This window comes from Artemia franciscana, chromosome 2 (genome assembly GCF_032884065.1).
Source record: "Artemia franciscana chromosome 2, ASM3288406v1, whole genome shotgun sequence".
Taxonomy (NCBI): domain Eukaryota; kingdom Metazoa; phylum Arthropoda; class Branchiopoda; order Anostraca; family Artemiidae; genus Artemia; species Artemia franciscana.
The window spans coordinates 27,503,450-27,519,280 of record NC_088864.1 but is presented as its reverse complement, the minus strand read 5'-3'; the positions used below and the strand labels follow the sequence as shown (position 1 = coordinate 27,519,280).

The 15,831-nt window shown below is 36.0% G+C and overlaps 1 protein-coding gene across 1 annotated transcript in view; it reads left to right on the top strand.

Annotated features, from left to right (window-relative positions):
- LOC136039474 (protein still life, isoform SIF type 1-like) overlaps positions 1–15,831 on the top strand; it is a 263,198-nt gene that overhangs the window by 56,476 nt on the left and 190,891 nt on the right. The window lies entirely within an intron of this gene.

Genomic DNA, 15,831 nt, shown 5'->3' with positions numbered 1-15,831 from the left:
TTTCAATTTGCTATCTAGACTCTAGGCAAAACTGGAATAAGTTGTAAGGATGTAAAACCTGATCAGTACTTTTTTTTGTTGTAGCTAATCGTGGGGTATTTCCCCGCTTTTTCAAAGAATTTGTTCGTAATCTTTGCATGAAGATTTTCAGAAATTTTGAAAAAAACGAATTGATTGCAATCGGTTTTTAGAAAAAACCGATTGATTTTTGATTGCAGACACACTCATTTGGACAGCAGGCAATTTGTTCAAAAGGTCATTTAGACTCATGCCATGAGAGGGTTTAGTTGTATTGGCATATCCAGCGTGCAGATTTTATTATTTATACAATTTTGTCCGTAATTTATGTTAATTTTCTTATGCCTTACCTGTTCACCTTTGACATGAATATTGATAAAATAATGAATAAATGAATAACTAATTACCTCTGCTGTTCGTGATGGTTTTTACAATTTTTAAATTAAGAAAAACAGGTTTAAAAAAAAAAATGAAAATAAAGACTGATATTAAAACTCATAAGAAACAAAATTATCCTGTATATGAGGACCCCTTCTTCTTTGTTCTCAATCTTTATGCTTAAGTTTTATTACTACTTTGCTAGAGTAACTTTTGAGCGCAACAAATATAGCCAGTTGATAATTCCAAATGTTCTCCTTACCAGTTGCATTTCGAAACATTTTTATCGTTTTTTTTAAACCCCTTCCATTCCTTAGACACGGTAAAAAAAAAAAATACTCTTCATTCACCAATTTCGTTTTAAGACAGCTGTGGCTATTCATGACGTTTGACAAAAAAGACGAAAAGATATAAAAATGGGTAAGAAACCAAGAAAAAGTTGGATTTTCAGCCAGAGGAAAAGAAGCAAATAAAAACACAAAGCACATATTTAGGTAAGGACCTCGGTCAAGCCTTTTTCAGCGCTCAACAAAAAAAGAGGGAAGGGAAGGAAAAAAAGTTGAATATAAAACAAAAAATCAACCTTTTGAAGTAAACTGTAACGAGACAATGAAAATGCTGAAACTAAAACAATACCGAAACAAGTGCAAAACCACTCAAGCATAAGATTGGGTAAGAATTCTGTCGCTAGCGATTAATGTAGCTGTTCTACTGACCTGATTTGTCGTAATACGGTCAATTAATTTTTGTTGAAAATGAGAAGGAATTTTACTTGATTCTCTTTGTATTATTTTGTCGTAAATTGGGTTTAAAAAATTATCCAGTTTCTCTGTCTAAAGTAAGGTGTTAAAAACCACATACACTACGTGTATGTGTTTTTTAATTAAGTTTAAAAGCAAAGGATGATTCTGACTCTGCATTAGCTCTCTGCGCTTTTAATCATCCATATTATTTAGTTATTTTTGACGAAGCAAGTTTAGTTTCTACAATAAATGATTTACAACAATCTTTAAGGAGGCAGTTGAAATTAAAAATGAAACTGTGAAGCATCCACCCCTAATTAATTGTTCCGATTAACCAGTTCATTAGTGACTAGGGCTGATAACTGGACATCTAGCTCTTCCATATCGTAGACTCCAGGTGGTTGTTCACACCGAGCCATCGGTTGTTGTAGAGCAGACGACAAAAATGATAAGACTTTTGAATTGAAAAAGCAGTTCTTTTAGTAATCTGATTTTGTAATTTTGGGAATTGTACTGGTCCCATCTAGGTTTCAACCTCTATTGAAGCTGAGGATCCATTCCCATCATCAGCTCAAGTAGCTCAAGAAAATTTTCCTTTTGATCTATTTGGAATTCTCGTCATTACCCGGAATGCTAAGCACTATCTCACCGGTCGCCAGTATTATTAATCGAGTATGTTTTCAATTTCCTGTGATGTCTGCCTTTCTCTGGCTTGAGCATTGACTAGCGACCAAAAGCACTGACCCAGATGGCACTTTATTAAAGTTTGCCATACTTCCATGCTATTATTATGGGGGTTACCAGCCTCATATTTCGTAAATATACTTTTTGCATCTTTCCATATCCTTATTCTGTTGTGCACAACAGAATAGTTGTAGTCTGCAGTTTCTCCTGGCCGGATCCTCTCTGAACCAAAGTGGCAGAAATTGAAACAAAATACCTTGTCTCAGGCACGTATGCAGGAATTTATTTCGGTGGGGGGGGGGAGGCCTAAAACCTTCGAAACAGCAGATATAAAGCAGCACTTTTTTTATAGTAACTAAATAAATGCAAAAAGCACGTATATCGGAAAATACAGATTAACTTTAATCAGTAGTATTGTAGCGAATGGAGGAAGGAGACTGAGGCCTCAAAAGTACGTTTTAGACTCAGGTTATGTTCATAGCGATTTAGAACCAATGATTAATCTATTATATCCCACTGAAAGGGAAATTTTAGGGTTAATAGTGCAATATGGGTGCTGTGGGGGTAGTTCTTCTATTGCGAAAACGTTGATTTTAATTAAAAATGATAGTTTCCAAAATTAATCCATTAAAAGCTGTACTTTATCCTGAAACGCCATAATATCAAGGATAATTCTATTTTGCTGTGGAAAGCAAACTCTTTTTACAAAACAAAATAACAGTACAATCGCTAATTACTTCAAAGAGGGTAAAAAGTTAGACAGAAAATGGGTTAATAATTGGGCAGTGACTTGATCAGAGAATTGCATGCTGTAAAGTCCAAAAAAAGCTTCATACATGTATCTAGATTCTTAAAAAATGTCCTACTTTTGCCAGGAATCCCAAGAAACCATGATGAAATTAAAAATTTCGGGAGGGGGGCGGGCCCGAAGGCCCCCCCTGCGTACGTGCCAACCTTGTCTGCTGACACGGAATATTCAATCCAGGGAAAGCCCACGTTAAAACGACGTGACGAAGTTTGATGGTTTTGAATTAGCTTTGGCTGGTTAGAGGCCTCATCCGGGACACTTGAGAGTTTAAAAAAAATGAACGTGGTAAAAAAAAAAACTGGAGGTTGAGCCTTAGTATTTCAAATAAAGTAGAAGCTGAACTTATGAGTGTGTCTGGTAAACAGAATCCCTCTGAAAACTTGCTCCACCAGCCTTAAGACTTTGCTGTTTTTTGCCCCCCCCCCAAAAAAAAAAGAAAACATTCCTTGCAGGTCTGGTAATACAAGTTCCAAACCTTTCTGTGCGAGAGCTACAGCAAAATTGTTTTGTGCTTTCATTTTGAAGCAGTCCAATTAATAGTTATTTCATAAACATTATTTTGGAACCAGACAGGTTACTCATTTAGGAAATTCAGACAGATTAGTTTCTATGATATGTTCATTAGCTATCGCCCCTCCTCTCTCTGCTCACTCTATATAAAAACTTCTAGTCGTTCGAAGAAAAAAAAACTCATTGAAAAATTCAGCAGAAGTTGACATCTAATGAAAGTAAAATTATATTTGTAAATTGAACCCGCCTCCCCCCAAAATAAACTGAGTTAAAGGAGCAAGAGATATAAACCAAATTGAAAATTGTATTGCAATCAGCTGTGAGGTTTATATTGCCAATTTCTGTGATATAAACTAATTTAGAGTTTAAAAACTATCTTTATCTTATTTCACTACTGTACTAATTATTTTATGGTTAAGGTTTACCACTCAGTCAAACTTTTAACTAATAAAGCTCGCCCAAAGTGTCCGAAATAATACTGAAACATGCTATTCCCACCTAAAAAGTTTTCTGTTATATCTTTCGCGTATACATATCATTCAGCTTCGAATGATAAATTGTATTGGTTATACTGTTACTTTTTTAATTTTACCCTCAATTTTCTTCTTTTTTCTAACTCACAATCCAAAATATTACCTACTAGGAGCGTCACTTGATCGACTGATTGTCATTTGATCCACCTGATCGATCTTCTCATTACCCAGCATCTTCACCTTCACTTATTCCCAGTCGAAGCGACTTAGTCTTCTCAATATTAATTTTGAAACCAATTCTTGCGCCCTAAACTCTCAAAACCTCTAAAACATCATTCATTTTGCTAATCTTTCCATCTAGGACACTCAACTCATCAGTATAATTTAAGTCTAGGAGTGCTTTAAAGGGGCGTGATTAGCTATGGGGAAGAGGGAATCTCCCCCCAGACCCCAGTTTGTCCCCTCAGGCCCTAATTCCTCCTCTAAACCCAGTTTATCAACCCTCCCCCCTGTTGTAATGCAGTCTCTTCAAAAATATTGTCAAAAATAAAATAAGCCTGTATAATTCAAGCATCCACAGAAATGGGTCAGTTTTATTTATTATATCTTTGCCTTTGTGCAATGATATGGTTCTTTTCTCTGTTTTCAATGTGATTTTCACTTGATTCGGGATAATTGGCTCCAACCTTGTCCCCTTCCCTCAGAATTTTTAATAAACTACGCCACTGGTGTTTTACTTTCCTATTTGATTCCATGCTCTCCCATAGCCTTTGTCGTGCTCCTATCCCCTTTTGACAACCTAGGTGAACGTGATGTCTTTTGATTTAGTTCAGCATCCCCTTCAGCATTAATATATACGTTCTTCAAAGGTATCTACCATTTATGCTGATCCTAAATACGTTAAATTCAGTATTTTTAAATTCTCTTGTCGAAAGCTGTTAGTATGCGAAAATTTACCTTTATTTTGTATTTTTTGATGAAAACTACACAGTGACATTCAACATTATCAAACGAGTTTTTCGTAGATTGTCGAAAGATGGTTCATTGGAATAAAAAAAATGAATAAGAATCAGGTCTTAATGAAAAATAAAATATTTTTGAAGAAGACTTTTTTCAAAGAAAAGTAAAGAGATATATTAAAATCTGTACAGAAGTGTTACGAATGCTGATCGGAAAAGAACTATGTGTCTATATTCGGGTGAAAAAGTTTTTTTTACAAGTTTCTTCTGAGCATAAGGGTTTTCTTGACCTAATAGCTAACGGATATAAGTTTTAAGCTTCTAAGGAGAAATTGTTGGTCCTCATTCTGACAAACCAATATTTAAGAGACTGAAATTCTTTGTCATTCTCATCTCTTTCTTTTAATACAATTCTTGATTTCCCCTATGTTTCCCTTATTCACCTAGCCTTCCCAAGACATTATCTAAAATTTTTAACTCTGCCCCTCAGTTTGTTGGCTGTTAGCAAAATTTTACTCAAGTTAGCAAGACTGAGTTCGCTATAAGATACACTTGGGAATATTTTCCAAATTCACACATATAATCAAACACCAAAAACACAGGGCGTTTTTTTTATTGAAAATTAAATAAAAAAACTAGTTTTTTTAACTGAAAGTAAGGAGCAACATTAAAACAGTTTATGAAAGGGGCTGTTCCCTCCTCAACGCCCCGCTCTTTACGGTAAAGTTTGACTCTTTCTCTCAACTCTTCTTTTTAAAACAGTAAAACATTTAACAGAGTAACACAGCAAACAGTAAAACAGTAAAACACCAACAATAAACCAAAAAAATCCCCCTGAAAGTGTGTGTACACTTCCCAGTAACCGTTACTATGTGTAAACACTGGTAAAAGTTTGTAACTTGCAGCCCCCCCCCCCACGGAGACTGTGGGAGAGAAAATCATCCCCAAAGACATAGTTTTTTGTTTTTGACTATGCTGAACAAAATGGCTGTCTTAGAATTTTGATCCAGTGACAGAAAACAATGAGCGTGGGAGGGGGCCTAGGCACCCTCCAATTTTCTCTCGCGAGATTCTAGGACCACTGGGTCGATATGATCACCCGTGGGAAAAAACAACAACAACAACAAAAAACAACAAACAAATAAACACGCATCCGTGATCTGTCTTTTGGCAAAAAATACAAAATTCCACATTTTTGTTGATAGGAGCTTGAAACTTCTACAATAGGGTTCTCTGATACGCTGAATTTTATGTTGTGATTTTCGTTAAGATTCTATTACTTTTAAGGGATGTTTCCCTTAAAATAATAGAGTGTTTCCCAATTTTCCAAAATTAGGCTAATTTTCTCAGGCTCGTAACTTTTGATGTGTAGGTTTAAACTTTATGAAACTTCTATTTTTAAAATCAGTATTAAAATGCAATTCTTTTGATGTAACTATTGGTATCAAAATTCCGTTTTTTAGAGTTTCGGTTACTATTGAGCCGGGTCGCTCCTTACTACAGTTCGTTACCACGAACTGTTAGATTTTTAACTCATTAGAATCAGAGGAAGGATACGCTATTGCGGAAGCCTTGGTGAAAACATTGGCTTTTGATTTACCTCAGCAATTCATCACCAATAGATTCTAGTCCAATAGGCATTTAAAGTGCCAAAACTTTTAGGCAGATTTAAGAAAAAATATGTACAGCTCTCCCCTAACCCTCTTTCCCAAGCTAAAATTCGAGGTCGACATGGGCCTTCACCGAAAATAAAATCCCTGAAAGTTCCAACCTTATATCCCAAGCAGTTTCCAGTGTGTTATTGAATTACAAAAAAAAGTTTTGTTTTTTAACTGCTCCCCCTCCTCAACGCATCGCTCTTTACGCTAAATTTTGCCTCTTTATGACAGTTCTACTTTTTAAAACAATATAAAACTTTAGCGTAAAGAGCGAGGCTTTGAGGAAGGGATATCCCCTTTCTTATACGGAATAATTTCTGTTCGTTTTAAGTTTTAATGTCGCTCCTTACTTGCAGTGAAAAAACTTTTTTTTATATTTAATTTCTGAACGTTTTTGAATTAATGCATGTTAAGATTTTGGCTCACCGCACATGAATATTTAAAACGAAATTTGTATATAATTTGTTTTTGGCTAAGTGACTTTCTCATAGTTTTGATCGGACTATTTTGATAAAAAAAAAGGGATGGGAGAGGAGCCCTAGTTGCACTCCAATTATTTTTTATTCAAAAAGGCAACTAGAACTTTTTTATTTTTTATGAACTTTTTTATTAGTAATAAATATACGTAACTTACGAATTAACTTACTTAACAAACTTCTATATTTGTATATTTTTACTAGGTATATGAGGGGGTTCGCCCTCTCGTCAATACCTCGCTCTTTACACTAAAGCTTGGAGTTTGTCCCAATCCTTTAAGAATGACTCCTGAATCACAAAGACTGTAGAATAAATAGTTGAAAATACTAGAAATATTTTAGCGTTAAGATTGAGGTATTGTGTAGGTGACGAATCCCCTTATATAAGTAGTAATTTCTGTTCATTATAGGTTTCAATGCTGCTCCTTACTTCCAGCTGAAGAAAATATTTTTTTAATTTATTTTCTCATTATTGTTTTAAATAATGCTAGAAAATCTTGCAGCTACTTCATGGAAATTTTCTTCCCTCATGATAAATTCCTCCATGGAAAGATCCTCCCGCGTAAAGCCCCTCCCCCGACCCCTTCGCCCTTAACGTGAAAGTCCCCCTGAATACGTCTGTACACTTCCCAGTAACCATTACTATGTGTAAACAATGGTCAAACTTTGTAACTTGCTGCCCCTCCACCGGGGACTCTGGGGGATTAAGTCGTCCCGAAAGACATAATTATTAGGCTTTTCGACTATGCAGAACAAAATGGCCATCTCAAAATTTTGATCTGGTGACTTAGGAAAAAAATGAGTGCGGGAGGGATTCTAGGTGCCCTTAAATTTTTGATCACTTAAAAAGGGCACTAGAACTTTTAATTTCCGTTAGAATGAACCCTCTCGCAACATTCTAGGACCACCGGGTCGATACGACCACCAGTGGGGAAAAAATTCTTGAAATTCGGTCAACATTCACCGTCGAATGTCCGAAATACTGGTTTTCTTCTTGAATTCAGGCAGCGTTGCCAGTCAACTTTTTCAATTTAATGCAAGGTCTGATGATGACAGGTTAGATTAGTTTAAGTTAGGTTTTTGATCCCTTTCTGATATTTATAACTAACTTTAACCCAGGGGCGGATCTAGAGAAAAATCTTCGGGAGGGGGGCACTGGACCAAGGGTGCCAGTATGATTTGAGCGTAATGATAGGGAGGGTGTAGATAACGCTTTTGTCAGACCTGTTTGTTTGTGTGAATATGGTTGGTGCTGATGTAAAATGACAAAGAAACCTCTTTGAAAGCCAATAATATTTTCTTATAGCAGTAAAATGCGTATTAACAAAAGACGCGAGCAGATTCTTTGATGAATAAATTACTAAGGGTTCACTGAGACTTTCTGAATGAGTAGACCAGACTAATTTTTTTTTCTTAAGAGTTATTAAATAATTGATATTTTTCAACACTTGTTGACAGTAAATTGACAGTGTCTAGGCAAAATCACTTTTCTGAGTTAGCTTTTTTTTCTAAACAAATTTATAAGGTTTCATTCATTATTTTTGAGCAGTATATTGACCTCCAGTGCTCAGTCAAGTCCTAAATGATCAATTCTGAGCATTTCTCTCGTTAGAACCAGTTAGGTATTTTTTCTTTGTAAAATTCCCCGTTAAGCAGTGAAAAATAAGAAAAATATTCTCAAAATACACCCTAAGTAGAGATACAGCGTTTTCTTGTGATAATATTGTTCACTTTACAAATCGATAAATTGGATTTTCTGCCTTATCTCAATTTAGGTCGTTTTGCCGAAACACGATCAAAATGCTGTTTAAACACTTGCTTTAATAATGTCTAACTTAACCCAGTAGCGAGCGTTCCCATCTGGGAACACCTTACTTTAAATTTTTATGACTAACACAGTCGCAACTAGGGCAAATTTTAAGCGTCCCTTAAACTGTCATAAGTATCAGAGAAGTTCTCAAATTTTTTCGGATTTTAATTTGGTTTAGTTTGGTTCTTTGAATTTTTTTAAATATGGAAAAAAGGAAGTTTTTGAAAGCTATCTGTTTATATAATGGAATATCAGGGAAGGCAAGTGGTTGAAACCTCTTGTTTTAGCGTTTTGTTGTTCTGTTATCACCACTCTTCAAATCTATGAAACAATTGCACCAAAATATCTACAAAAAGAATGATGCAGTATCAGTTAACCAAAAGTGTTCCTAACCGGAAAATTTGGGTGTTTCGCAGGCCTAAAATTTTCACATGCTTTGTAGCAGGCGATCACTTCTGTTTTGCAGATGGGTCCCAAGAAATGTGCTTCTATCAAAGAAACTGTAGCTATGGTAGACGAAATAATATACAATGAGATAGACATTGATATGGTCATTATCTATTTATTCCCCATAATTTTGAGGTAATAATAAACAAAATATGGGGATAATATCGGGTTAGTCAATGATGAATGGGAGGAAGACAATGGTAATAAAAAAAAATCAATAGTCTTCCAAGTTTTCTTGCAGGGACGGTAGAGCTTAATAAATTGATACTTGTGGATCAGCCAGCCTACGTCGACCTTATCAATCTGGGTAGTTTCTAACTTCCACATTATGTTTGGATAACATAGACGGCATTCATCTAGGACTTCGTCCTAGGAAGATAATATTATACCCTGTATCTTAATTCAGACAGGCATCTAAATAAGATAGGGCATGTGAATTAGCTCTCCCACATCCCACTCGGCAAACTCAAATGTCCAAAAAATTTCCTAAACCCCCTTTACAATGTGTCTCCACTCCCGTATCCCATCCTTATCATACCCCTATCAATGACTCCCAGAAACCATGCCTTAAATCGATGGGCTCTTAAGAAAGAGAATAAAAAATCTGTCAAAAAAAGAAAAAAAGAAAAATCAATCTGAATAGGAAGATCTAGCAAGCAAGTTTAATTATATGAGTAATTGTTCCTGAAAACGAGGTTTATCTTGTAATTTCATAACAAAATGATTCATAAACTGATCGTGTGAGCAGTTTCATGTCTGAATCTCAAGTAGATCAAGAGCAAAATCTTGGGTAAGGGGGCCACTGGACCAAGGGTGCCAATGTGACTCGAATTGGGCGCCAAATTAAAAAGTCTATTTAAAAAAAGATTAAAAAAGAAACAAGAACAGAATAAGGGCCCCAAAAACATCTTGGGGGAAGGGTCACCCCTCCCCCCAACCCCATGGATCTGTTCCTGGCCTAAATTGCTTTTAACTCTTTCATTCATCTAATTTCAGCCAAAATAGCTATATAGTTAAAATAAATAGATAGACAGACTTGTCACACGAAAACCCTATTGAGCCATTCGCTAGTTAATTAGTCACAAAACTAAAATTAAGAATTTTTTTGAGTGGGGAGTGGTCAGGGGCTGTTCAAAAAAATTACTTGTTAATATAAATTAATATTTTAAGTTGCATCGTTGTATCCCCATCATTGAAGCCCAGACACCATACCCTAAATCGACGGGCTCACAAGAAAGAGAATAAAAAAAAATTGCTTGAGAAAAAAAAAATTAAAAAGGAGAAGAAAACACATTCTGAAGATGAAGATCTAGCAAGCAAGTTTAATTATATGATTAATTTTTCATGAAAACGAGGTTTATCTTATAATTTTTGACGAAATGATTCGTAAACTGATCGTGCGAGCAGTTTCATGTCTGAATCTCTAACATATCAAGAGCAAAATCTTGGGTAAGGGGGCTGCTGAACCAAGGGCGTCAATGTGACTCGAGGTGGGCGCCAAATTAAAAAGTTTATTTTAAAAAAGATTAAAAAAACAGAGTAAGTGCGCCAAAAGTGTCATAGGAGGAGGGTCGCCCCCTCCGACCTCATGTATCTGTTCCTGGCCTAAATTGCTTTTAATTCTTCAATTCATCTAATTTCAACCAAATTAGCTATGTAATCAAAATAAATAGATAGATATATTTATTCGCACGAAAGCCCTATTGGGACATTCGCTATTTAATTATTTACAAAACTAAAATTAAGGATTTTTTTAGGGTGGAGGGGGCTTATTATTAGTCAAAACTTGCCTTTTGATTCCTGGGTATTTTTGGATATTTTACCAAAATATCCGGAAATATCCTTCGATCCATTCCGTGCTCGTGTCCAGATTTTTTTTTATTTTTGTCCATTTTGAACTTTGAGCTACAAGGCTAAAATTCAATATGCCATTGTGAATAGACAAACAGCTATAACTGTGTTACCACATTTATCAAACATCTTGAAGATACCACTTTTAGTTTCAATAGGTTTTCGTTAAATAGGGGAAAGTTCCATGTTCGTCGAAAAATCTTTGCAGCTTTCAAAGATTTTTATGCCAATTTTGCAGATTTATACTGAACCGGCTAAAGATAAATAATTTTTGTTCGTTTTAAGTTTCAACTTTTCTCTTTACATTCATAGGAAAGCTTTGCTTTTTGTTGTTAATTTTGTAAGTCACCTACGAATAATTGATCAAATTGACAAGTATAATTAAAAAAAAAAAGAAAAAAAGAAAAAAGAACGGAATGCAAATGAGGGCGCCAGAAAAATCTTGGGGGCCCTCCAGCCTCCCTGGATCCGCCCCTGCTTTAGCCTAATGAAGCCAAACCTAGACTATCATGATCTAACCTAACCTAACTTTAACTTTTACCACCAAAGCTTACATAAGACTGAAAAAGCTGACTCGCAAAGCTAATTGGATCCAAGCAGAGAAAAAGAAATTTCGGACATTCACCGGTTATTGTCGACATTAACCAGATTTTGGATATTCATGGCAACATATATATATATATATATATATATATATATATATATATATATATATATATATATATATATATATATATATATATATATATATATATATATATATATATATATATATATATATATATATATATATATATATATATATATATATATATATATATATATGCTAATCGAATTCGGAATTGCAATCTTTTAAATTGAAAAGGCAGATCCGTTGGGCCCTGTCAAGATTGTCGCCTCTATTACGTTTTCCATTGTTTTTTTTCTTACGGCAAGTCGCGTGCCATTGGAAAGCTTTGGTGGGTTTCGTAACAATATTATTGGTACGCCTATTTTTAGCTGTAGCACGTGTGGTGGAAACCCTGGGAGGTCCAGGGAATTTAAAAATTCAGATGTATAAGTAACCGCCTCATTTGGTTCCAGAACTATGTCGACTGACTTGTAAAGGACTGCCTGGTCTCGAATCTTGGTCAAAACAATATTGTTGATTTCGTGGACGTCTTTATTCTTGGCTACCAGAATCGCTCGTTCTTTTAGTTATTTATGATTTTTGTAATTGGTTAGAATATTCGGAAATACTTTTTCAACCAATTCATTTTTTGACGTCACTAAATTACAGAATTCAGCTGGCAGTTGTATACGTCCTAAAATTGAGTCTACTGGGAGCTTTCCGTTTTCAATTGCCAGCAATTGATCTGAAAATGTTTGACCAGAGTCATCGTTTTGCAATCGGACACGCATTTTTGAAGTTAATTTTAATGTCTTTACGTGTGACCATAAATTAGAATTTTTCAGGCAAGCATTCATTTCGTCTGCAGGGGTCGATCTAGGTATTATTGGTAATGTTTGCCTGAAATCTCCCGCAAGCAATATTAATGTGCTGCCAAAAGGTTTCGAATTCCCTTGCAAATTTCTCAATGATTGATCCAGAGCCTCGAGCGATTTTTTGTGTGCCATTGTGCACTCGTCCCAAATAATATGTTTGCATTGCTGCAATACTTTACCCATCCCAGATGATTCGGAAATATTGCACGTGGGAGTTTCTGTAGAATGAAAATTCAGAGGCAATTTCAAAGCGGAATGAGCAGTTCTTCCACCAGGCAGCAACGTTGCGGCTTTTCCGAACGACGCAATTGCCAACACAATGTCGTTTTTTGATCGAATTGATGCCAGAATCAATTTTATCACAAATATTTTACCAGTACCTCCTGGCGCATCCAAAAAGAAGATTTCTCGAACGTTGTTATCGACACAATGCATTATCTTATCATAAATGTCCTTTAACTCAGACATTAACTTAGAAATGCTATTTTGTACATACGACAATAGATCACTCGTGCTGTAACTTTGTTCACGGTCCAATTCTACACATGTTGAAACAGCAGCGTTACGATTAGGTGAAGGCATTCCCAAACCCTGAAGAGGTTTCTTTGCCATACATACGCACAAATCTTCAATAATAACTAAAGTGTATTTATAAATTTCTGATGTAAAATCAAAAATCATATCTGACGTCTCAAGCCGTTTTCGATGGAGTACCTCCTCGGCCATTTTCGATTTAGATTTTTCCCATAACTCTGTTGGAGTTGAAGGAGAGCAAGTTGTTACTATGATTCCAAACAATGCACGAATTTGACTTGGAGTTGACGTTTCGTACGCGTCATTGATGCAGTTATCCTAGTGGTGGTCATTCTCCAATAAATTCAGAGCTTGGCATGCACTACGGTAAGTGTCATGTATAATACCGTTTACAGTTCTCAAATACTCAAAGGACGTCGGACCGGGTACATTAACCAAAAGCAGGTGGAGAAAGAAGCATTCATGTTGATTTGGCTGAATGGTGCAGTCTTCCTATCGTGGTATCGTTGAAGATGGTAGGTTGGCCGTCGAGTGACTTACCCTGTTTTTGACGTTCAAATACTTTATTTTCAGCATTCCACGTGTATACGAAGGCACTTCAGTATACAGCAGTTTTTTTTGCAAAAGAATCATTTTGACATAACGAAAAGAAAGCAGTTAACGTTGTATCCAGTGGATTCAGGGCTCTTTGTCGCACGTTGGATTCCGAAAAATAAATACGTTGTCCTTTTTGTAAATGTACCGCTAAGTGAACAACAGCTGGACTTCGTTCATGTATCGGAAATGAAATAATTCGCCAAATAGCTTCATTGCTGCTAATGCATCTTCCAGCCTGATGTTTTACGATTTCATCGATATCACTGATTTCGGACTGCAAGCCAAAAACTGCCGTCTCACTGCCTTTGGTGATGTATTTACATATGTATTTGACTGCCTTTTCGGAGTTACAGTATCCAACGTTTATGTGTGCATTAAATGTTTTTGACAATAAAGGTGAATATGGAACAACCCATTGATTATCTACTTCGATAGTGGTACTGTTATGCTTCTTTATTATTGAAGTTTTACCGCCATCTTCTGTTGATCTTCTTCTATATTGTGGGTAACCATAGTCGCCAGTAATTGTGTTGGGTACTAAAAGTTGAGGATATTGCTTTGTGCACTTCTTACCAACTGAGCGTTTCGCTTATGAAGAATAATATCTCGAGGTAAAAACTGATCACCGACCATAACGATTGCCACTTCGTCGATAGTTGGAGCATTGTATCTATGCACATGTTGGCCAGTAGGCGTTTTGTCAGCGGAAATAACAATTTCATGCGTATAAGTAGGCATCAAATCGATGGCTGTTTTTAACAGACGCACTATATTATTATTTTCGTGGAAAAGATGTTGCAATTAAGAAACGATAGTCCTTTCAACGTCGGGAGAAATTTCGCAACGTGCGTTCAGTTCAGAATTTCTATCACTGATGAATTACAGTTGTAAAAATTTATGATTCTCGCCCGAGAATGGTAGAAGGGACCCTGCTCTATAATAAATTTGCCCTTTTACTTTTAAAGTAGGCATAAATTGATCTTGATTTTCGATTTAGGCACCAAACGACGGCATCTGGAAACATGAGTTATATTTTCTGATGTTTAACAAAAAACGCTTAGATTTTGACGTTGTTCCAGTAAGCAAAGTCTTCAATGGCTCTGGTGGTGTAGCCAGGTGAGGAAGTTTAACTTTTCCTGAGGCGCAACACATTCCAATTGTTTCACCATTAAATTTCAAGGCCTTGCAATAAGGACAAATTTTAGACATAGTCCCGATGTGAACACATCCACTCAAGCTATAATCATCAACTGGGCTGTACCTGAATGCCAGGCGAAAATTTTCAGGTTGCTCTTGTGATTCCTCGGCACGTTTTCTTTTGGTGATTTCTCTTTGAGAAGCAAGCCTGTTTTCACGCTGTTGTTGTGATTCTTCGGCACGCTTTCTTTTCATACTTTCTCTATTAGCCGCAAGCCTGTTTTCACGCCGTTGTTGTGATTCCTCGGCACGCTTTTTTTTTCATACTTTCCCTATTAGCCTGTGATTCCTCGGTACGCTTTCTTTTCATAATTTCTCTATTAGCCGCAAGCCTGTTTTCACGCTGTTGTTGTGATTCCTCGGCATGCTTTCTTTTCATACTTTCTCTATTAGCCGCAAGCATTTTGGCAACCTTATAATGACGTCAGTCGATAAACATGCATGAAGTCAGTCAACACACAACACACAAACAACTTATTTTTATTATGAAAAGAGAAATCACCAATGCAACAGCACAAACACATAAAAAAAAGGAGACAGAAGGAGAAAAGGAAGACTGTTTTCCTAAATTAGTGATTAATATAGACCAGCTCTTGAATGAGGCCTTAACCCTACTCATTCATACATATATATACTGTTATATATGTAATATATACTATTAATTATAGATTATCCTATATTATACTATTTATATATTATACTATTTATTACACTATATAATATATAGTATATACTATTATATATATACTGGCTGTTGGGGTGGCGCTTCGCGCCACCCCAACGTCTAGTTGGTGGGGATGCCCCCCAGGCCCCCCTCACGCACGTAAGTCGTTACCTGCCGTATTAGTTACGCGAATTGTAGTTGTGTCCCTGTGTCCCACCTTTGAATATAGATAGATATATATGTGTTTTTAACTACGTAAAACCTGCGAATATACAACATTCTTCGATGTCCCATTGTCTGTGCTTATAAATAGATTGTCAGGTTTACCGACTCTTGAACATGCAACATAAAATTGTCCATGGGAAAAACAATCCGTATTGAGATCTATACCTCATCATTCTAATGATTGCCCTTGAGCTTTTTTGATGGTGATTGCTAATCGAACATTCCCTGTATCCCCGTCGACATTTATATATCCCCCTGTGTCCCCGGCGTCCCCGTTGTAGTTGTGTCCCTGTGTCCCTGTCGTCATTTATATC